The 18790-nt window shown below is 44.8% G+C and overlaps 33 non-coding genes and 3 pseudogenes across 33 annotated transcripts; all 36 read left to right on the top strand.

The window, feature by feature from the left end:
* Positions 1 to 83: 83 nt before the first annotated feature.
* Positions 84 to 196, top strand: LOC128452413 (U5 spliceosomal RNA). Its single transcript, XR_008340910.1, has one exon. It is a non-coding gene; the product is annotated as a U5 spliceosomal RNA (small nuclear RNA).
* Positions 197 to 376: 180 nt separating this feature from the next.
* LOC128451670 (U2 spliceosomal RNA) lies at positions 377 to 568 on the top strand. The gene has a single exon (XR_008340207.1). It is a non-coding gene; the product is annotated as a U2 spliceosomal RNA (small nuclear RNA).
* Positions 569 to 1082: 514 nt separating this feature from the next.
* LOC128452352 (U5 spliceosomal RNA) lies at positions 1083 to 1194 on the top strand. Its single transcript, XR_008340849.1, has one exon. It is a non-coding gene; the product is annotated as a U5 spliceosomal RNA (small nuclear RNA).
* A 181-nt stretch (positions 1195 to 1375) lies between these two features.
* LOC128451669 (U2 spliceosomal RNA) lies at positions 1376 to 1567 on the top strand. Its single transcript, XR_008340206.1, has one exon. It is a non-coding gene; the product is annotated as a U2 spliceosomal RNA (small nuclear RNA).
* A 514-nt stretch (positions 1568 to 2081) lies between these two features.
* LOC128452412 (U5 spliceosomal RNA) lies at positions 2082 to 2194 on the top strand. The gene has a single exon (XR_008340909.1). It is a non-coding gene; the product is annotated as a U5 spliceosomal RNA (small nuclear RNA).
* A 180-nt stretch (positions 2195 to 2374) lies between these two features.
* LOC128451668 (U2 spliceosomal RNA) lies at positions 2375 to 2566 on the top strand. Its single transcript, XR_008340205.1, has one exon. It is a non-coding gene; the product is annotated as a U2 spliceosomal RNA (small nuclear RNA).
* A 514-nt stretch (positions 2567 to 3080) lies between these two features.
* Positions 3081 to 3193, top strand: LOC128452505 (U5 spliceosomal RNA). The gene has a single exon (XR_008340999.1). It is a non-coding gene; the product is annotated as a U5 spliceosomal RNA (small nuclear RNA).
* A 180-nt stretch (positions 3194 to 3373) lies between these two features.
* LOC128451667 (U2 spliceosomal RNA) lies at positions 3374 to 3565 on the top strand. The gene has a single exon (XR_008340204.1). It is a non-coding gene; the product is annotated as a U2 spliceosomal RNA (small nuclear RNA).
* A 514-nt stretch (positions 3566 to 4079) lies between these two features.
* LOC128452411 (U5 spliceosomal RNA) lies at positions 4080 to 4192 on the top strand. The gene has a single exon (XR_008340908.1). It is a non-coding gene; the product is annotated as a U5 spliceosomal RNA (small nuclear RNA).
* Positions 4193 to 4367: 175 nt separating this feature from the next.
* Positions 4368 to 4559, top strand: LOC128451666 (U2 spliceosomal RNA). Its single transcript, XR_008340203.1, has one exon. It is a non-coding gene; the product is annotated as a U2 spliceosomal RNA (small nuclear RNA).
* A 1373-nt stretch (positions 4560 to 5932) lies between these two features.
* On the top strand, positions 5933 to 6045 carry LOC128452410 (U5 spliceosomal RNA). The gene has a single exon (XR_008340907.1). It is a non-coding gene; the product is annotated as a U5 spliceosomal RNA (small nuclear RNA).
* Positions 6046 to 6225: 180 nt separating this feature from the next.
* On the top strand, positions 6226 to 6417 carry LOC128451665 (U2 spliceosomal RNA). The gene has a single exon (XR_008340202.1). It is a non-coding gene; the product is annotated as a U2 spliceosomal RNA (small nuclear RNA).
* A 514-nt stretch (positions 6418 to 6931) lies between these two features.
* LOC128452409 (U5 spliceosomal RNA) lies at positions 6932 to 7044 on the top strand. The gene has a single exon (XR_008340906.1). It is a non-coding gene; the product is annotated as a U5 spliceosomal RNA (small nuclear RNA).
* A 180-nt stretch (positions 7045 to 7224) lies between these two features.
* Positions 7225 to 7396, top strand: LOC128451967 (uncharacterized; annotated as a pseudogene).
* A 514-nt stretch (positions 7397 to 7910) lies between these two features.
* LOC128452408 (U5 spliceosomal RNA) lies at positions 7911 to 8023 on the top strand. The gene has a single exon (XR_008340905.1). It is a non-coding gene; the product is annotated as a U5 spliceosomal RNA (small nuclear RNA).
* Positions 8024 to 8198: 175 nt separating this feature from the next.
* LOC128451971 (uncharacterized) lies at positions 8199 to 8293 on the top strand (annotated as a pseudogene).
* A 55-nt stretch (positions 8294 to 8348) lies between these two features.
* LOC128452524 (U5 spliceosomal RNA) lies at positions 8349 to 8461 on the top strand. Its single transcript, XR_008341017.1, has one exon. It is a non-coding gene; the product is annotated as a U5 spliceosomal RNA (small nuclear RNA).
* Positions 8462 to 8641: 180 nt separating this feature from the next.
* LOC128451664 (U2 spliceosomal RNA) lies at positions 8642 to 8833 on the top strand. The gene has a single exon (XR_008340201.1). It is a non-coding gene; the product is annotated as a U2 spliceosomal RNA (small nuclear RNA).
* A 514-nt stretch (positions 8834 to 9347) lies between these two features.
* On the top strand, positions 9348 to 9460 carry LOC128452537 (U5 spliceosomal RNA). Its single transcript, XR_008341029.1, has one exon. It is a non-coding gene; the product is annotated as a U5 spliceosomal RNA (small nuclear RNA).
* A 175-nt stretch (positions 9461 to 9635) lies between these two features.
* On the top strand, positions 9636 to 9827 carry LOC128451663 (U2 spliceosomal RNA). The gene has a single exon (XR_008340200.1). It is a non-coding gene; the product is annotated as a U2 spliceosomal RNA (small nuclear RNA).
* Positions 9828 to 11200: 1373 nt separating this feature from the next.
* LOC128452406 (U5 spliceosomal RNA) lies at positions 11201 to 11313 on the top strand. Its single transcript, XR_008340903.1, has one exon. It is a non-coding gene; the product is annotated as a U5 spliceosomal RNA (small nuclear RNA).
* A 180-nt stretch (positions 11314 to 11493) lies between these two features.
* Positions 11494 to 11685, top strand: LOC128451662 (U2 spliceosomal RNA). The gene has a single exon (XR_008340199.1). It is a non-coding gene; the product is annotated as a U2 spliceosomal RNA (small nuclear RNA).
* Positions 11686 to 12199: 514 nt separating this feature from the next.
* LOC128452405 (U5 spliceosomal RNA) lies at positions 12200 to 12312 on the top strand. The gene has a single exon (XR_008340902.1). It is a non-coding gene; the product is annotated as a U5 spliceosomal RNA (small nuclear RNA).
* Positions 12313 to 12492: 180 nt separating this feature from the next.
* LOC128451966 (uncharacterized) lies at positions 12493 to 12664 on the top strand (annotated as a pseudogene).
* A 514-nt stretch (positions 12665 to 13178) lies between these two features.
* LOC128452404 (U5 spliceosomal RNA) lies at positions 13179 to 13291 on the top strand. The gene has a single exon (XR_008340901.1). It is a non-coding gene; the product is annotated as a U5 spliceosomal RNA (small nuclear RNA).
* Positions 13292 to 13466: 175 nt separating this feature from the next.
* LOC128451843 (U2 spliceosomal RNA) lies at positions 13467 to 13658 on the top strand. The gene has a single exon (XR_008340370.1). It is a non-coding gene; the product is annotated as a U2 spliceosomal RNA (small nuclear RNA).
* A 514-nt stretch (positions 13659 to 14172) lies between these two features.
* LOC128452403 (U5 spliceosomal RNA) lies at positions 14173 to 14285 on the top strand. The gene has a single exon (XR_008340900.1). It is a non-coding gene; the product is annotated as a U5 spliceosomal RNA (small nuclear RNA).
* Positions 14286 to 14460: 175 nt separating this feature from the next.
* On the top strand, positions 14461 to 14652 carry LOC128451926 (U2 spliceosomal RNA). Its single transcript, XR_008340447.1, has one exon. It is a non-coding gene; the product is annotated as a U2 spliceosomal RNA (small nuclear RNA).
* A 514-nt stretch (positions 14653 to 15166) lies between these two features.
* On the top strand, positions 15167 to 15279 carry LOC128452319 (U5 spliceosomal RNA). The gene has a single exon (XR_008340818.1). It is a non-coding gene; the product is annotated as a U5 spliceosomal RNA (small nuclear RNA).
* A 180-nt stretch (positions 15280 to 15459) lies between these two features.
* Positions 15460 to 15651, top strand: LOC128451659 (U2 spliceosomal RNA). The gene has a single exon (XR_008340197.1). It is a non-coding gene; the product is annotated as a U2 spliceosomal RNA (small nuclear RNA).
* Positions 15652 to 16165: 514 nt separating this feature from the next.
* On the top strand, positions 16166 to 16278 carry LOC128452402 (U5 spliceosomal RNA). The gene has a single exon (XR_008340899.1). It is a non-coding gene; the product is annotated as a U5 spliceosomal RNA (small nuclear RNA).
* A 180-nt stretch (positions 16279 to 16458) lies between these two features.
* LOC128451658 (U2 spliceosomal RNA) lies at positions 16459 to 16650 on the top strand. Its single transcript, XR_008340196.1, has one exon. It is a non-coding gene; the product is annotated as a U2 spliceosomal RNA (small nuclear RNA).
* A 514-nt stretch (positions 16651 to 17164) lies between these two features.
* LOC128452401 (U5 spliceosomal RNA) lies at positions 17165 to 17277 on the top strand. Its single transcript, XR_008340898.1, has one exon. It is a non-coding gene; the product is annotated as a U5 spliceosomal RNA (small nuclear RNA).
* Positions 17278 to 17457: 180 nt separating this feature from the next.
* LOC128451657 (U2 spliceosomal RNA) lies at positions 17458 to 17649 on the top strand. The gene has a single exon (XR_008340195.1). It is a non-coding gene; the product is annotated as a U2 spliceosomal RNA (small nuclear RNA).
* A 514-nt stretch (positions 17650 to 18163) lies between these two features.
* Positions 18164 to 18276, top strand: LOC128452318 (U5 spliceosomal RNA). Its single transcript, XR_008340817.1, has one exon. It is a non-coding gene; the product is annotated as a U5 spliceosomal RNA (small nuclear RNA).
* A 180-nt stretch (positions 18277 to 18456) lies between these two features.
* LOC128451656 (U2 spliceosomal RNA) lies at positions 18457 to 18648 on the top strand. The gene has a single exon (XR_008340194.1). It is a non-coding gene; the product is annotated as a U2 spliceosomal RNA (small nuclear RNA).
* The last annotated feature ends 142 nt before the right edge of the window (positions 18649 to 18790 follow it).

The following is an 18790-nucleotide window of genomic DNA, read 5'->3' as shown; positions in this document are numbered from 1 at the left end:
GCGGAAAGCAAAGAGAGGCCCACCGCGTAGGTGGTGACTGTGACCGAGAGGCTCCTCCGCTGCTCTCGAACAGAGGGCCATGCTGACTCTGGTTTCTCTTCATAACGCACAAGTCTTTCGCCTTTTACTAAAGACTTCCGTGGAGAGGAACACACATGAGTTGAATCTATTTTTGGCAGGCTTTGCTTTATGGCTGAGCCTTATGAAATTGTGAAAAGTCAAAGAATTGTCTAGGTCAGAAATCAAGTGTCCACAAAGGAGAGCTTAGGCGGAGGTGATGATCAGCAGCCATTGTTATGCACACCTACAAACGGGGTACCACAGCAAGGGAGATTTGCGCCAAGAGCTTGGCGTGGACATCCGACACTTGTGGATTATCGCTTCTCGGCCTTTTGGCTAAGATCAAGTGTAGTATCTGTTCTTATCAGTTTAATATCTGATATGTCCTCTATATGAGGACTACATATTAAGCAGATTTTTGGCAAGAGGAGCAGAAATTTGGAGCTTGCTCCCTTCTCTCCACGCATCGACCTAGCATTGCAGTGCCGCTGGGAACGGTGCACTCTGTTCTTACCTTGTAGAAAAGCAAACACTCAAACAATGGTGGAGTTTTAAAGGTGAATTCTACACTGGGTCAATGAAACTGAGGGAATGGCCTGGCAGAGTTTGACAAGTGTGCAAAACCGCTCTGATGACTCACTGCCTTGTGAAGTGATCATGCATGACTCTGCACGGGGTCACAATGAGCTTCAACTGGATTCCAAATTGAATCAGAAGCGTTTGTCAAAAACTGAAACTGGTTTTCACTCAAGATCCTCTGGGAGACTTGGTGAGAAAGCAGAGTCAGCTTTTTGGACCCAATGTAAGTGGTTCAGGGATGTATCGCTTAAAAAGGCTTAAAAGCCAATCACTAGTCAGGGCAGGAGCAAATAAAGACTTGTATAATTTTGGTTGGCAGATGGGGGCGTGGTGGGAATGTTGTATACTAGAATCTGACATGCGGAAAGCAAAGAGAGGCCCACCGCGTAGGTGGTGACTGTGACCGAGAGGCTCCTCCGCTGCTCTCGAACAGAGGGCCATGCTGACTCTGGTTTCTCTTCATAACGCACAAGTCTTTCGCCTTTTACTAAAGACTTCCGTGGAGAGGAACACACATGAGTTGAATCTATTTTTGGCAGGCTTTGCTTAATGGCTGAGCCTTATGAAATTGTGAAAAGTCAAAGAATTGTCTAGGTCAGAAATCAAGTGTCCACAAAGGAGAGCTTAGGCGGAGGTGATGAGCAGCAGCCGTTGTTATGCACACCTACAAACGGGGTACCACAGCAAGGGAGATTTGCGCCAAGAGCTTGGCGTGGACATCCAACACTTGTGGATTATCGCTTCTCGGCCTTTTGGCTAAGATCAAGTGTAGTATCTGTTCTTATCAGTTTAATATCTGATATGTCCTCTATATGAGGACTACATATTAAGCAGATTTTTGGCAAGAGGAGCAGAAATTTGGAGCTTGCTCCCTTCTCTCCACGCATCGACCTAGCATTGCAGTGCCGCTGGGAACGGTGCACTCTGTTCTTACCTTGTAGAAAAGCAAACACTCAAACAATTGTGGAGTTTTAAAGGTGAATTCTACACTGGGTCAATGAAACTGAGGGAATGGCCTGGCAGAGTTTGACAAGTGTGCAAAACCGCTCTGATGACTCACTGCCTTGTGAAGTGATCCTGCATGACTCTGCACGGGGTCACAATGAGCTTCAACTGGATTCCAAATTGAATCAGAAGCGTTTGTCAAAAACTGAAACTGGTTTTCACTCAAGATCCTCTGGGAGACTTGGTGAGAAAGCAGAGTCAGCTTTTTGGACCCAATGTAAGTGGTTCAGGGATGTATCGCTTAAAAAGGCTTAAAAGCCAATCACTAGTCAGGGCAGGAGCAAATAAAGACTTGTATAATTTTGGTTGGCAGATGGGGGCGTGGTGGGAATGTTGTATACTAGAATCTGACATGCGGAAAGCAAAGAGAGGCCCACCGCGTAGGTGGTGACTGTGACCGAGAGGCTCCTCCGCTGCTCTCGAACAGAGGGCCATGCTGACTCTGGTTTCTCTTCATAACGCACAAGTCTTTCGCCTTTTACTAAAGACTTCCGTGGAGAGGAACACACATGAGTTGAATCTATTTTTGGCAGGCTTTGCTTTATGGCTGAGCCTTATGAAATTGTGAAAAGTCAAAGAATTGTCTAGGTCAGAAATCAAGTGTCCACAAAGGAGAGCTTAGGCGGAGGTGATGATCAGCAGCCATTGTTATGCACACCTACAAACGGGGTACCACAGCAAGGGAGATTTGCGCCAAGAGCTTGGCGTGGACATCCGACACTTGTGGATTATCGCTTCTCGGCCTTTTGGCTAAGATCAAGTGTAGTATCTGTTCTTATCAGTTTAATATCTGATATGTCCTCTATATGAGGACTACATATTAAGCAGATTTTTGGCAAGAGGAGCAGAAATTTGGAGCTTGCTCCCTTCTCTCCACGCATCGACCTAGCATTGCAGTGCCGCTGGGAACGGTGCACTCTGTTCTTACCTTGTAGAAAAGCAAACACTCAAACAATTGTGGAGTTTTAAAGGTGAATTCTACACTGGGTCAATGAAACTGAGGGAATGGCCTGGCAGAGTTTGACAAGTGTGCAAAACCGCTCTGATGACTCACTGCCTTGTGAAGTGATCATGCATGACTCTGCACGGGGTCACAATGAGCTTCAACTGGATTCCAAATTGAATCAGAAGCGTTTGTCAAAAACTGAAACTGGTTTTCACTCAAGATCCTCTGGGAGACTTGGTGAGAAAGCAGAGTCAGCTTTTTGGACCCAATGTAAGTGGTTCAGGGATGTATCGCTTAAAAAGGCTTAAAAGCCAATCACTAGTCAGGGCAGGAGCAAATAAAGACTTGTATAATTTTGGTTGGCAGATGGGGGCGTGGTGGGAATGTTGTATACTAGAATCTGACATGCGGAAAGCAAAGAGAGGCCCACCGCGTAGGTGGTGACTGTGACCGAGAGGCTCCTCCGCTGCTCTCGAACAGAGGGCCATGCTGACTCTGGTTTCTCTTCATACCGCACAAGTCTTTCGCCTTTTACTAAAGACTTCCGTGGAGAGGAACACACATGAGTTGAATCTATTTTTGGCAGGCTTTGCTTTATGGCTGAGCCTTATGAAATTGTGAAAAGTCAAAGAATTGTCTAGGTCAGAAATCAAGTGTCCACAAAGGAGAGCTTAGGCGGAGGTGATGAGCAGCAGCCGTTGTTATGCACACCTACAAACGGGGTACCACAGCAAGGGAGATTTGCGCCAAGAGCTTGGCGTGGACATCCAACACTTGTGGATTATCGCTTCTCGGCCTTTTGGCTAAGATCAAGTGTAGTATCTGTTCTTATCAGTTTAATATCTGATATGTCCTCTATATGAGGACTACATATTAAGCAGATTTTTGGCAAGAGGAGCAGAAATTTGGAGCTTGCTCCCTTCTCTCCACGCATCGACCTAGCATTGCAGTGCCGCTGGGAACGGTGCACTCTGTTCTTACCTTGTAGAAAAGCAAACACTCAAACAATTGTGGAGTTTTAAAGGTGAATTCTACACTGGGTCAATGAAACTGAGGGAATGGCCTGGCAGAGTTTGACAAGTGTGCAAAACCGCTCTGATGACTCACTGCCTTGTGAAGTGATCATGCATGACTCTGCACGGGGTCACAATGAGCTTCAACTGGATTCCAAATTGAATCAGAAGCGTTTGTCAAAAACTGAAACTGGTTTTCACTCAAGATCCTCTGGGAGACTTGGTGAGAAAGCAGAGTCAGCTTTTTGGACCCAATGTAAGTGGTTCAGGGATGTATCGCTTAAAAAGGCTTAAAAGCCAATCACTAGTCAGGGCAGGAGCAAATAAAGACTTGTATAATTTTGGTTGGCAGATGGGGGCGTGGTGGGAATGTTGTATACTAGAATCTGACATGCGGAAAGCAAAGAGAGGCCCACCGCGTAGGTGGTGACTGTGACCGAGAGGCTCCTCCGCTGCTCTCGAACAGAGGGCCATGCTGACTCTGGTTTCTCTTCATAACGCACAAGTCTTTCGCCTTTTACTAAAGACTTCCGTGGAGAGGAACACACATGAGTTGAATCTATTTTTGGCAGGCTTTGCTTTATGGCTGAGCCTTATGAAATTGTGAAAAGTCAAAGAATTGTCTAGGTCAGAAATCAAGTGTCCACAAAGGAGAGCTTAGGCGGAGGTGATGAGCAGCAGCCATTGTTATGCACACCTACAAACGGGGTACCACAGCAAGGGAGATTTGCGCCAAGAGCTTGGCGTGGACATCCTTGTCGATTATCGCTTCTCGGCCTTTTGGCTAAGATCAAGTGTAGTATCTGTTCTTATCAGTTTAATATCTGATATGTCCTCTATATGAGGACTACATATTAAGCAGATTTTTGGCAAGAGGAGCAGAAATTTGGAGCTTGCTCCCTTCTCTCCACGCATCGACCTAGCATTGCAGTGCCGCTGGGAACGGTGCACTCTGTTCTTACCTTGTAGAAAAGCAAACACTCAAACAATTGTGGAGTTTTAAAGGGGAATTCTACACTGGGTCAATGAAACTGAGGAAATGGCCTGGCAGAGTTTGACAAGTGTGCGAAACCGCTCTGATGACTCACTGCCTTGTGAAGTGATCATGCATGACTCTGCACGGGGTCACAATGAGCTTCAACTGGATTCCAAATTATATTTTACTCCTAGAAGGCTTCATCTGATGAAAGTTATAAATGATTCTACATGTACGTTATGTTCCTCCAAAGCGATCGGCAGCTTTTTTCATATGTTTTGGGAGTGTACACCTGTGGCAGAATTTTGGAAAATGATCTCCTTGAATCTATCTAAGTTGTTTAATATTAAGTTGCCTTGTTTGCCTGCTACATTCATTTTAAATGATTTATCAGGACTGGGGTTGACCCTGGACAAGAGGAAAGCGTTGTTGGCGGGATTCACTGCTGCAAAAAAACTTGTTGCTACACGCTGGAAACCTCCACACTCACTTTCTTTCCGAGCATGGATTTTAACATACTTGGACATTGTCTATTTAGAACTGTCAACAGCTCGAGTACATGGAGCCAAAGAATCCGCTATAAAGGCCTGGGAATCGCTCCTAACTGTCCTCCGTGCGCTTCAACTGTAATATGTGATTAAGGTTTCTTTAGGAAGCTGGATCCGGGATGTGGGTGGTTTGTGTTTGGGATAGTTTTATTTTATTTTATTGATTTATGTTATTTTATTTTATTTTATTTCCCTGTGTTTTATTACATACATATGTTATTGTTTTTGTATTAATGACCTATTGTATATTTGTGTTTGTTTATTTAATATTTTCATATATATATATTTTTTCTATTTTACTATTTGACTTATTCCTAGTTATTATTTTTCCTTTATTGTTTACCTTTGTGTGTCTATATACATTGACAGGTATGAGTACATGTGAATATATATGTTGTTATTGATTACTGTAACATTGATCTGTACCTTGCTACATTTCTCAGTAAAATAAAAAGTTGATCACAAAAAAAAAAAAACTGGATTCCAAATTGAATCAGAAGCGTTTGTCAAAAACTGAAACTGGTTTTCACTCAAGATCCTCTGGGAGACTTGGTGAGAAAGCAGAGTCAGCTTTTTGGACCCAATGTAAGTGGTTCAGGGATGTATCGCTTAAAAAGGCTTAAAAGCCAATCACTAGTCAGGGCAGGAGCAAATAAAGACTTGTATAATTTTGGTTGGCAGATGGGGGCGTGGTGGGAATGTTGTATACTAGAATCTGACATGCGGAAAGCAAAGAGAGGCCCACCGCGTAGGTGGTGACTGTGACCGAGAGGCTCCTCCGCTGCTCTCGAACAGAGGGCCATGCTGACTCTGGTTTCTCTTCATAACGCACAAGTCTTTCGCCTTTTACTAAAGACTTCCGTGGAGAGGAACACACATGAGTTGAATCTATTTTTGGCAGGCTTTGCTTTATGGCTGAGCCTTATGAAATTGTGAAAAGTCAAAGAATTGTCTAGGTCAGAAATCAAGTGTCCACAAAGGAGAGCTTAGGCGGAGGTGATGAGCAGCAGCCATTGTTATGCACACCTACAAACGGGGTACCACAGCAAGGGAGATTTGCGCCAAGAGCTTGGCGTGGACATCCAACACTTGTGGATTATCGCTTCTCGGCCTTTTGGCTAAGATCAAGTGTAGTATCTGTTCTTATCAGTTTAATATCTGATATGTCCTCTATATGAGGACTACATATTAAGCAGATTTTTGGCAAGAGGAGCAGAAATTTGGAGCTTGCTCCCTTCTCTCCACGCATCGACCTAGCATTGCAGTGCCGCTGGGAACGGTGCACTCTGTTCTTACCTTGTAGAAAAGCAAACACTCAAACAATTGTGGAGTGTTAAAGGTGAATTCTACACTGGGTAAATGAAACTGAGGGAATGGCCTGGCAGAGTTTGACAAGTGTGCAAAACCGCTCTGATGACTCACTGCCTTGTGAAGTGATCCTGCATGACTCTGCACGGGGTCACAATGAGCTTCAACTGGATTCCAAATTGAATCAGAAGCGTTTGTCAAAAACTGAAACTGGTTTTCACTCAAGATCCTCTGGGAGACTTGGTGAGAAAGCAGAGTCAGCTTTTTGGACCCAATGTAAGTGGTTCAGGGATGTATCGCTTAAAAAGGCTTAAAAGCCAATCACTAGTCAGGGCAGGAGCAAATAAAGACTTGTATAATTTTGGTTGGCAGATGGGGGCGTGGTGGGAATGTTGTATACTAGAATCTGACATGCGGAAAGCAAAGAGAGGCCCACCGCGTAGGTGGTGACTGTGACCGAGAGGCTCCTCCGCTGCTCTCGAACAGAGGGCCATGCTGACTCTGGTTTCTCTTCATAACGCACAAGTCTTTCGCCTTTTACTAAAGACTTCCGTGGAGAGGAACACACATGAGTTGAATCTATTTTTGGCAGGCTTTGCTTTATGGCTGAGCCTTATGAAATTGTGAAAAGTCAAAGAATTGTCTAGGTCAGAAATCAAGTGTCCACAAAGGAGAGCTTAGGCGGAGGTGATGAGCAGCAGCCATTGTTATGCACACCTACAAACGGGGTACCACAGCAAGAGAGATTTGCGCCAAGAGCTTGGCGTGGACATCCAACACTTGTGGATTATCGCTTCTCGGCCTTTTGGCTAAGATCAAGTGTAGTATCTGTTCTTATCAGTTTAATATCTGATATGTCCTCTATATGAGGACTACATATTAAGCAGATTTTTGGAGCTTGCTCCCTTCTCTCCACGCATCGACCTAGCATTGCAGTGCCGCTGGGAACGGTGCACTCTGTTCTTACCTTGTAGAAAAGCAAACACTCAAACAATTGTGGAGTTTTAAAGGTGAATTCTACACTGGGTCAATGAAACTGAGGGAATGGCCTGGCAGAGTTTGACAAGTGTGCAAAACCGCTCTGATGACTCACTGCCTTGTGAAGTGATCATGCATGACTCTGCACGGGGTCACAATGAGCTTCAACTGGATTCCAAATTGAATCAGAAGCGTTTGTCAAAAACTGAAACTGGTTTTCACTCAAGATCATCTGGGAGACTTGGTGAGAAAGCAGAGTCAGCTTTTTGGACCCAATGTAAGTGGTTCAGGGATGTATCGCTTAAAAAGGCTTAAAAGCCAATCACTAGTCAGGGCAGGAGCAAATAAAGACTTGTATAATTTTGGTTGGCAGATGGGGGCGTCGTGGGAATGTTGTATACTAGAATCTGACATGCGGAAAGCAAAGAGAGGCCCACCGCGTAGGTGGTGACTGTGACCGAGAGGCTCCTCCGCTGCTCTCGAACAGAGGGCCATGCTGACTCTGGTTTCTCTTCATAACGCACAAGTCTTTCGCCTTTTACTAAAGACTTCCGTGGAGAGGAACACACATGAGTTGAATCTATTTTTGGCAGGCTTTGCTTTATGGCTGAGCCTTATGAAATTGTGAAAAGTCAAAGAATTGTCTAGGTCAGAAATCAAGTGTCCACAAAGGAGAGCTTAGGCGGAGGTGATGAGCAGCAGCCATTGTTATGCACACCTACAAACGGGGTACCACAGCAAGGGAGATTTGCGCCAAGAGCTTGGCGTGGACATCCTTGTGGATTATCGCTTCTCGGCCTTTTGGCTAAGATCAAGTGTAGTATCTGTTCTTATCAGTTTAATATCTGATATGCGGAAAGCAAAGAGAGGCCCACCGCGTAGGTGGTGACTGTGACCGAGAGGCTCCTCCGCTGCTCTCGAACAGAGGGCCATGCTGATTCTGGTTTCTCTTCATAACGCACAAGTCTTTCGCCTTTTACTAAAGACTTCCGTGGAGAGGAACACACATGAGTTGAATCTATTTTTGGCAGGCTTTGCTTTATGGCTGAGCCTTATGAAATTGTGAAAAGTCAAAGAATTGTCTAGGTCAGAAATCAAGTGTCCACAAAGGAGAGCTTAGGCGGAGGTGATGATCAGCAGCCATTGTTATGCACACCTACAAACGGGGTACCACAGCAAGGGAGATTTGCGCCAAGAGCTTGGCGTGGACATCCAACACTTGTGGATTATCGCTTCTCGGCCTTTTGGCTAAGATCAAGTGTAGTATCTGTTCTTATCAGTTTAATATCTGATATGTCCTCTATATGAGGACTACATATTAAGCAGATTTTTGGCAAGAGGAGCAGAAATTTGGAGCTTGCTCCCTTCTCTCCACGCATCGACCTAGCATTGCAGTGCCGCTGGGAACGGTGCACTCTGTTCTTACCTTGTAGAAAAGCAAACACTCAAACAATTGTGGAGTTTTAAAGGTGAATTCTACACTGGGTCAATGAAACTGAGGGAATGGCCTGGCAGAGTTTGACAAGTGTGCAAAACCGCTCTGATGACTCACTGCCTTGTGAAGTGATCATGCATGACTCTGCACGGGGTCACAATGAGCTTCAACTGGATTCCAAATTGAATCAGAAGCGTTTGTCAAAAACTGAAACTGGTTTTCACTCAAGATCCTCTGGGAGACTTGGTGAGAAAGCAGAGTCAGCTTTTTGGACCCAATGTAAGTGGTTCAGGGATGTATCGCTTAAAAAGGCTTAAAAGCCAATCACTAGTCAGGGCAGGAGCAAATAAAGACTTGTATAATTTTGGTTGGCAGATGGGGGCGTGGTGGGAATGTTGTATACTAGAATCTGACATGCGGAAAGCAAAGAGAGGCCCACCGCGTAGGTGGTGACTGTGACCGAGAGGCTCCTCCGCTGCTCTCGAACAGAGGGCCATGCTGACTCTGGTTTCTCTTCATAACGCACAAGTCTTTCGCCTTTTACTAAAGACTTCCGTGGAGAGGAACACACATCAGTTGAATCTATTTTTGGCAGGCTTTGCTTTATGGCTGAGCCTTATGAAATTGTGAAAAGTCAAAGAATTGTCTAGGTCAGAAATCAAGTGTCCACAAAGGAGAGCTTAGGCGGAGGTGATGAGCAGCAGCCATTGTTATGCACACCTACAAACGGGGTACCACAGCAAGGGAGATTTGCGCCAAGAGCTTGGCGTGGACATCCTTGTCGATTATCGCTTCTCGGCCTTTTGGCTAAGATCAAGTGTAGTATCTGTTCTTATCAGTTTAATATCTGATATGTCCTCTATATGAGGACTACATATTAAGCAGATTTTTGGCAAGAGGAGCAGAAATTTGGAGCTTGCTCCCTTCTCTCCACGCATCGACCTAGCATTGCAGTGCCGCTGGGAACGGTGCACTCTGTTCTTACCTTGTAGAAAAGCAAACACTCAAACAATTGTGGAGTTTTAAAGGTGAATTCTACACTGGGTCAATGAAACTGAGGAAATGGCCTGGCAGAGTTTGACAAGTGTGCGAAACCGCTCTGATGACTCACTGCCTTGTGAAGTGATCATGCATGACTCTGCACGGGGTCACAATGAGCTTCAACTGGATTCCAAATTATATTTTACTCCTAGAAGGCTTCATCTGATGAAAGTTATAAATGATTCTACATGTACGTTATGTTCCTCCAAAGCGATCGGCAGCTTTTTTCATATGTTTTGGGAGTGTACACCTGTGGCAGAATTTTGGAAAATGATCTCCTTGAATCTATCTAAGTTGTTTAATATTAAGTTGCCTTGTTTGCCTGCTACATTCATTTTAAATGATTTATCAGGACTGGGGTTGACCCTGGACAAGAGGAAAGCGTTGTTGGCGGGATTCACTGCTGCAAAAAAACTTGTTGCTACACGCTGGAAACCTCCACACTCACTTTCTTTCCGAGCATGGATTTTAACATACTTGGACATTGTCTATTTAGAACTGTCAACAGCTCGAGTACATGGAGCCAAAGAATCCGCTATAAAGGCCTGGGAATCGCTCCTAACTGTCCTCCGTGCGCTTCAACTGTAATATGTGATTAAGGTTTCTTTAGGAAGCTGGATCCGGGATGTGGGTGGTTTGTGTTTGGGATAGTTTTATTTTATTTTATTCATTTATGTTATTTTATTTTATTTTATTTCCCTGTGTTTTATTACATACATATGTTATTGTTTTTGTATTAATGACCTATTGTATATTTGTGTTTGTTTATTTAATATTTTCATATATATATATTTTTTCTATTTTACTATTTGACTTATTCCTAGTTATTATTTTTCCTTTATTGTTTACCTTTGTGTGTCTATATACATTGACAGGTATGAGTACATGTGAATATATATGTTGTTATTGATTACTGTAACATTGATCTGTACCTTGCTACATTTCTCAGTAAAATAAAAAGTTGATCACAAAAAAAAAAAAACTGGATTCCAAATTGAATCAGAAGCGTTTGTCAAAAACTGAAACTGGTTTTCACTCAAGATCCTCTGGGAGACTTGGTGAGAAAGCAGAGTCAGCTTTTTGGACCCAATGTAAGTGGTTCAGGGATGTATCGCTTAAAAAGGCTTAAAAGCCAATCACTAGTCAGGGCAGGAGCAAATAAAGACTTGTATAATTTTGGTTGGCAGATGGGGGCGTGGTGGGAATGTTGTATACTAGAATCTGACATGCGGAAAGCAAAGAGAGGCCCACCGCGTAGGTGGTGACTGTGACCGAGAGGCTCCTCCGCTGCTCTCGAACAGAGGGCCATGCTGACTCTGGTTTCTCTTCATAACGCACAAGTCTTTCGCCTTTTACTAAAGACTTCCGTGGAGAGGAACACACATGAGTTGAATCTATTTTTGGCAGGCTTTGCTTTATGGCTGAGCCTTATGAAATTGTGAAAAGTCAAAGAATTGTCTAGGTCAGAAATCAAGTGTCCACAAAGGAGAGCTTAGGCGGAGGTGATGATCAGCAGCCATTGTTATGCACACCTACAAACGGGGTACCACAGCAAGGGAGATTTGCGCCAAGAGCTTGGCGTGGACATCCAACACTTGTGGATTATCGCTTCTCGGCCTTTTGGCTAAGATCAAGTGTAGTATCTGTTCTTATCAGTTTAATATCTGATATGTCCTCTATATGAGGACTACATATTAAGCAGATTTTTGGCAAGAGGAGCAGAAATTTGGAGCTTGCTCCCTTCTCTCCACGCATCGACCTAGCATTGCAGTGCCGCTGGGAACGGTGCACTCTGTTCTTACCTTGTAGAAAAGCAAACACTCAAACAATGGTGGAGTTTTAAAGGTGAATTCTACACTGGGTCAATGAAACTGAGGGAATGGCCTGGCAGAGTTTGACAAGTGTGCAAAACCGCTCTGATGACTCACTGCCTTGTGAAGTGATCCTGCATGACTCTGCACGGGGTCACAATGAGCTTCAACTGGATTCCAAATTGAATCAGAAGCGTTTGTCAAAAACTGAAACTGGTTTTCACTCAAGATCCTCTGGGAGACTTGGTGAGAAAGCAGAGTCAGCTTTTTGGACCCAATGTAAGTGGTTCAGGGATGTATCGCTTAAAAAGGCTTAAAAGCCAATCACTAGTCAGGGCAGGAGCAAATAAAGACTTGTATAATTTTGGTTGGCAGATGGGGGCGTGGTGGGAATGTTGTATACTAGAATCTGACATGCGGAAAGCAAAGAGAGGCCCACCGCGTAGGTGGTGACTGTGACCGAGAGGCTCCTCCGCTGCTCTCGAACAGAGGGCCATGCTGACTCTGGTTTCTCTTCATAACGCACAAGTCTTTCGCCTTTTACTAAAGACTTCCGTGGAGAGGAACACACATGAGTTGAATCTATTTTTGGCAGGCTTTGCTTTATGGCTGAGCCTTATGAAATTGTGAAAAGTCAAAGAATTGTCTAGGTCAGAAATCAAGTGTCCACAAATGAGAGCTTAGGCGGAGGTGATGAGCAGCAGCCATTGTTATGCACACCTACAAACGGGGTACCACAGCAAGAGAGATTTGCGCCAAGAGCTTGGCGTGGACATCCAACACTTGTGGATTATCGCTTCTCGGCCTTTTGGCTAAGATCAAGTGTAGTATCTGTTCTTATCAGTTTAATATCTGATATGTCCTCTATATGAGGACTACATATTAAGCAGATTTTTGGAGCTTGCTCCCTTCTCTCCACGCATCGACCTAGCATTGCAGTGCCGCTGGGAACGGTGCACTCTGTTCTTACCTTGTAGAAAAGCAAACACTCAAACAATTGTGGAGTTTTAAAGGTGAATTCTACACTGGGTCAATGAAACTGAGGGAATGGCCTGGCAGAGTTTGACAAGTGTGCAAAACCGCTCTGATGACTCACTGCCTTGTGAAGTGATCATGCATGACTCTGCACGGGGTCACAATGAGCTTCAACTGGATTCCAAATTGAATCAGAAGCGTTTGTCAAAAACTGAAACTGGTTTTCACTCAAGATCATCTGGGAGACTTGGTGAGAAAGCAGAGTCAGCTTTTTGGACCCAATGTAAGTGGTTCAGGGATGTATCGCTTAAAAAGGCTTAAAAGCCAATCACTAGTCAGGGCAGGAGCAAATAAAGACTTGTATAATTTTGGTTGGCAGATGGGGGCGTCGTGGGAATGTTGTATACTAGAATCTGACATGCGGAAAGCAAAGAGAGGCCCACCGCGTAGGTGGTGACTGTGACCGAGAGGCTCCTCCGCTGCTCTCGAACAGAGGGCCATGCTGACTCTGGTTTCTCTTCATAACGCACAAGTCTTTCGCCTTTTACTAAAGACTTCCGTGGAGAGGAACACACATGAGTTGAATCTATTTTTGGCAGGCTTTGCTTTATGGCTGAGCCTTATGAAATTGTGAAAAGTCAAAGAATTGTCTAGGTCAGAAATCAAGTGTCCACAAAGGAGAGCTTAGGCGGAGGTGATGAGCAGCAGCCATTGTTATGCACACCTACAAACGGGGTACCACAGCAAGGGAGATTTGCGCCAAGAGCTTGGCGTGGACATCCTTGTGGATTGTCGCTTCTCGGCCTTTTGGCTAAGATCAAGTGTAGTATCTGTTCTTATCAGTTTAATATCTGATATGTCCTCTATATGAGGACTACATATTAAGCAGATTTTTGGCAAGAGGAGCAGAAATTTGGAGCTTGCTCCCTTCTCTCCACGCATCGACCTAGCATTGCAGTGCCGCTGGGAACGGTGCACTCTGTTCTTACCTTGTAGAAAAGCAAACACTCAAACAATTGTGGAGTTTTAAAGGTGAATTCTACACTGGGTCAATGAAACTGAGGGAATGGCCTGGCAGAGTTTGACAAGTGTGCAAAACCGCTCTGATGACTCACTGCCTTGTGAAGTGATCATGCATGACTCTGCACGGGGTCACAATGAGCTTCAACTGGATTCCAAATTGAATCAGAAGCGTTTGTCAAAAACTGAAACTGGTTTTCACTCAAGATCCTCTGGGAGACTTGGTGAGAAAGCAGAGTCAGCTTTTTGGACCCAATGTAAGTGGTTCAGGGATGTATCGCTTAAAAAGGCTTAAAAGCCAATCACTAGTCAGGGCAGGAGCAAATAAAGACTTGTATAATTTTGGTTGGCAGATGGGGGCGTGGTGGGAATGTTGTATACTAGAATCTGACATGCGGAAAGCAAAGAGAGGCCCACCGCGTAGGTGGTGACTGTGACCGAGAGGCTCCTCCGCTGCTCTCGAACAGAGGGCCATGCTGACTCTGGTTTCTCTTCATAACGCACAAGTCTTTCGCCTTTTACTAAAGACTTCCGTGGAGAGGAACACACATGAGTTGAATCTATTTTTGGCAGGCTTTGCTTTATGGCTGAGCCTTATGAAATTGTGAAAAGTCAAAGAATTGTCTAGGTCAGAAATCAAGTGTCCACAAAGGAGAGCTTAGGCGGAGGTGATGAGCAGCAGCCATTGTTATGCACACCTACAAACGGGGTACCACAGCAAGGGAGATTTGCGCCAAGAGCTTGGCGTGGACATCCTTGTCGATTATCGCTTCTCGGCCTTTTGGCTAAGGTCAAGTGTAGTATCTGTTCTTATCAGTTTAATATCTGATATGTCCTCTATATGAGGACTACATATTAAGCAGATTTTTGGCAAGAGGAGCAGAAATTTGGAGCTTGCTCCCTTCTCTCCACGCATCGACCTAGCATTGCAGTGCCGCTGGGAACGGTGCACTCTGTTCTTACCTTGTAGAAAAGCAAACACTCAAACAATTGTGGAGTTTTAAAGGTGAATTCTACACTGGGTCAATGAAACTGAGGGAATGGCCTGGCAGAGTTTGACAAGTGTGCAAAACCGCTCTGATGACTCACTGCCTTGTGAAGTGATCATGCATGACTCTGCACGGGGTCACAATGAGCTTCAACTGGATTCCAAATTGAATCAGAAGCGTTTGTCAAAAACTGAAACTGGTTTTCACTCAAGATCCTCTGGGAGACTTGGTGAGAAAGCAGAGTCAGCTTTTTGGACCCAATGTAAGTGGTTCAGGGATGTATCGCTTAAAAAGGCTTAAAAGCCAATCACTAGTCAGGGCAGGAGCAAATAAAGACTTGTATAATTTTGGTTGGCAGATGGGGGCGTGGTGGGAATGTTGTATACTAGAATCTGACATGCGGAAAGCAAAGAGAGGCCCACCGCGTAGGTGGTGACTGTGACCGAGAGGCTCCTCCGCTGCTCTCGAACAGAGGGCCATGCTGACTCTGGTTTCTCTTCATAACGCACAAGTCTTTCGCCTTTTACTAAAGACTTCCGTGGAGAGGAACAAACATGAGTTGAATCTATTTTTGGCAGGCTTTGCTTTATGGCTGAGCCTTATGAAATTGTGAAAAGTCAAAGAATTGTCTAGGTCAGAAATCAAGTGTCCACAAAGGAGAGCTTAGGCGGAGGTGATGAGCAGCAGCCATTGTTATGCACACCTACAAACGGGGTACCACAGCAAGGGAGATTTGCGCCAAGAGCTTGGCGTGGACATCCAACACTTGTGGATTATCGCTTCTCGGCCTTTTGGCTAAGATCAAGTGTAGTATCTGTTCTTATCAGTTTAATATCTGATATGTCCTCTATATGAGGACTACATATTAAGCAGATTTTTGGCAAGAGGAGCAGAAATTTGGAGCTTGCTCCCTTCTCTCCACGCATCGACCTAGCATTGCAGTGCCGCTGGGAACGGTGCACTCTGTTCTTACCTTGTAGAAAAGCAAACACTCAAACAATTGTGGAGTTTTAAAGGTGAATTCTACACTGGGTCAATGAAACTGAGGGAATGGCCTGGCAGAGTTTGACAAGTGTGCAAAACCGCTCTGATGACTCACTGCCTTGTGAAGTGATCATGCATGACTCTGCACGGGGTCACAATGAGCTTCAACTGGATTCCAAATTGAATCAGAAGCGTTTGTCAAAAACTGAAACTGGTTTTCACTCAAGATCCTCTGGGAGACTTGGTGAGAAAGCAGAGTCAGCTTTTTGGACCCAATGTAAGTGGTTCAGGGATGTATCGCTTAAAAAGGCTTAAAAGCCAATCACTAGTCAGGGCAGGAGCAAATAAAGACTTGTATAATTTTGGTTGGCAGATGGGGGCGTGGTGGGAATGTTGTATACTAGAATCTGACATGCGGAAAGCAAAGAGAGGCCCACCGCGTAGGTGGTGACTGTGACCGAGAGGCTCCTCCGCTGCTCTCGAACAGAGGGCCATGCTGACTCTGGTTTCTCTTCATAACGCACAAGTCTTTCGCCTTTTACTAAAGACTTCCGTGGAGAGGAACACACATGAGTTGAATCTATTTTTGGCAGGCTTTGCTTTATGGCTGAGCCTTATGAAATTGTGAAAAGTCAAAGAATTGTCTAGGTCAGAAATCAAGTGTCCACAAAGGAGAGCTTAGGCGGAGGTGATGAGCAGCAGCCATTGTTATGCACACCTACAAACGGGGTACCACAGCAAGGGAGATTTGCGCCAAGAGCTTGGCGTGGACATCCAACACTTGTGGATTATCGCTTCTCGGCCTTTTGGCTAAGATCAAGTGTAGTATCTGTTCTTATCAGTTTAATATCTGATATGTCCTCTATATGAGGACTACATATTAAGCAGATTTTTGGCAAGAGGAGCAGAAATTTGGAGCTTGCTCCCTTCTCTCCACGCATCGACCTAGCATTGCAGTGCCGCTGGGAACGGTGCACTCTGTTCTTACCTTGTAGAAAAGCAAACACTCAAACAATTGTGGAGTTTTAAAGGTCAATTCTACACTGGGTCAATGAAACTGAGGGAATGGCCTGGCAGAGTTTGACAAGTGTGCGAAACCGCTCTGATGACTCACTGCCTTGTGAAGTGATCATGCATGACTCTGCACGGGGTCACAATGAGCTTCAACTGGATTCCAAATTGAATCAGAAGCGTTTGTCAAAAACTGAAACTGGTTTTCACTCAAGATCCTCTGGGAGACTTGGTGAGAAAGCAGAGTCAGCTTTTTGGACCCAATGTAAGTGGTTCAGGGATGTATCGCTTAAAAAGGCTTAAAAGCCAATCACTAGTCAGGGCAGGAGCAAATAAAGACTTGTATAATTTTGGTTGGCAGATGGGGGCGTGGTGGGAATGTTGTATACTAGAATCTGACATGCGGAAAGCAAAGAGAGGCCCACCGCGTAGGTGGTGACTGTGACCGAGAGGCTCCTCCGCTGCTCTCGAACAGAGGGCCATGCTGACTCTGGTTTCTCTTCATAACGCACAAGTCTTTCGCCTTTTACTAAAGACTTCCGTGGAGAGGAACACACATGAGTTGAATCTATTTTTGGCAGGCTTTGCTTTATGGCTGAGCCTTATGAAATTGTGAAAAGTCAAAGAATTGTCTAGGTCAGAAATCAAGTGTCCACAAAGGAGAGCTTAGGCGGAGGTGATGAGCAGCAGCCATTGTTATGCACACCTACAAACGGGGTACCACAGCAAGGGAGATTTGCGCCAAGAGCTTGGCGTGGACATCCAACACTTGTGGATTATCGCTTCTCGGCCTTTTGGCTAAGATCAAGTGTAGTATCTGTTCTTATCAGTTTAATATCTGATATGTCCTCTATATGAGGACTACATATTAAGCAGATTTTTGGCAAGAGGAGCAGAAATTTGGAGCTTGCTCCCTTCTCTCCACGCATCGACCTAGCATTGCAGTGCCGCTGGGAACGGTGCACTCTGTTCTTACCTTGTAGAAAAGCAAACACTCAAACAATTGTGGAGTTTTAAAGGTGAATTCTACACTGGGTCAATGAAACTGAGGGAATGGCCTGGCAGAGTTTGACAAGTGTGCAAAACCGCTCTGATGACTCACTGCCTTGTGAAGTGATCATGCATGACTCTGCACGGGGTCACAATGAGCTTCAACTGGATTCCAAATTGAATCAGAAGCGTTTGTCAAAAACTGAAACTGGTTTTCACTCAAGGTCCTCTGGGAGACTTGGTGAGAAAGCAGAGTCAGCTTTTTGGACCCAATGTAAGTGGTTCAGGGATGTATCGCTTAAAAAGGCTTAAAAGCCAATCACTAGTCAGGGCAGGAGCAAATAAAGACTTGTATAATTTTGGTTGGCAGATGGGGGCGTGGTGGGAATGTTGTATACTAGAATCTGACATGCGGAAAGCAAAGAGAGGCCCACCGCGTAGGTGGTGACTGTGACCGAGAGGCTCCTCCGCTGCTCTCGAACAGAGGGCCATGCTGACTCTGGTTTCTCTTCATAACGCACAAGTCTTTCGCCTTTTACTAAAGACTTCCGTGGAGAGGAACAAACATGAGTTGAATCTATTTTTGGCAGGCTTTGCTTTATGGCTGAGCCTTATGAAATTGTGAAAAGTCAAAGAATTGTCTAGGTCAGAAATCAAGTGTCCACAAAGGAGAGCTTAGGCGGAGGTGATGAGCAGCAGCCATTGTTATGCACACCTACAAACGGGGTACCACAGCAAGGGAGATTTGCGCCAAGAGCTTGGCGTGGACATCCAACACTTGTGGATTATCGCTTCTCGGCCTTTTGGCTAAGATCAAGTGTAGTATCTGTTCTTATCAGTTTAATATCTGATATGTCCTCTATATGAGGACTACATATTAAGCAGATTTTTGGCAAGAGGAGCAGAAATTTGGAGCTTGCTCCCTTCTCTCCACGCATCGACCTAGCATTGCAGTGCCGCTGGGAACGGTGCACTCTGTTCTTACCTTGTAGAAAAGCAAACACTCAAACAATTGTGGAGTTTTAAAGGTGAATTCTACACTGGGTCAATGAAACTGAGGGAATGGCCTGGCAGAGTTTGACAAGTGTGCAAAACCGCTCTGATGACTCACTGCCTTGTGA

The sequence above is a fragment of the Pleuronectes platessa genome, chromosome 11 (genome assembly GCF_947347685.1).
Source record: "Pleuronectes platessa chromosome 11, fPlePla1.1, whole genome shotgun sequence".
Lineage (NCBI taxonomy): Eukaryota > Metazoa > Chordata > Actinopteri > Pleuronectiformes > Pleuronectidae > Pleuronectes > Pleuronectes platessa.
The sequence above is the reverse complement of the archived record's forward strand: the minus strand, read 5'-3'. Positions and strand labels throughout refer to the sequence as shown.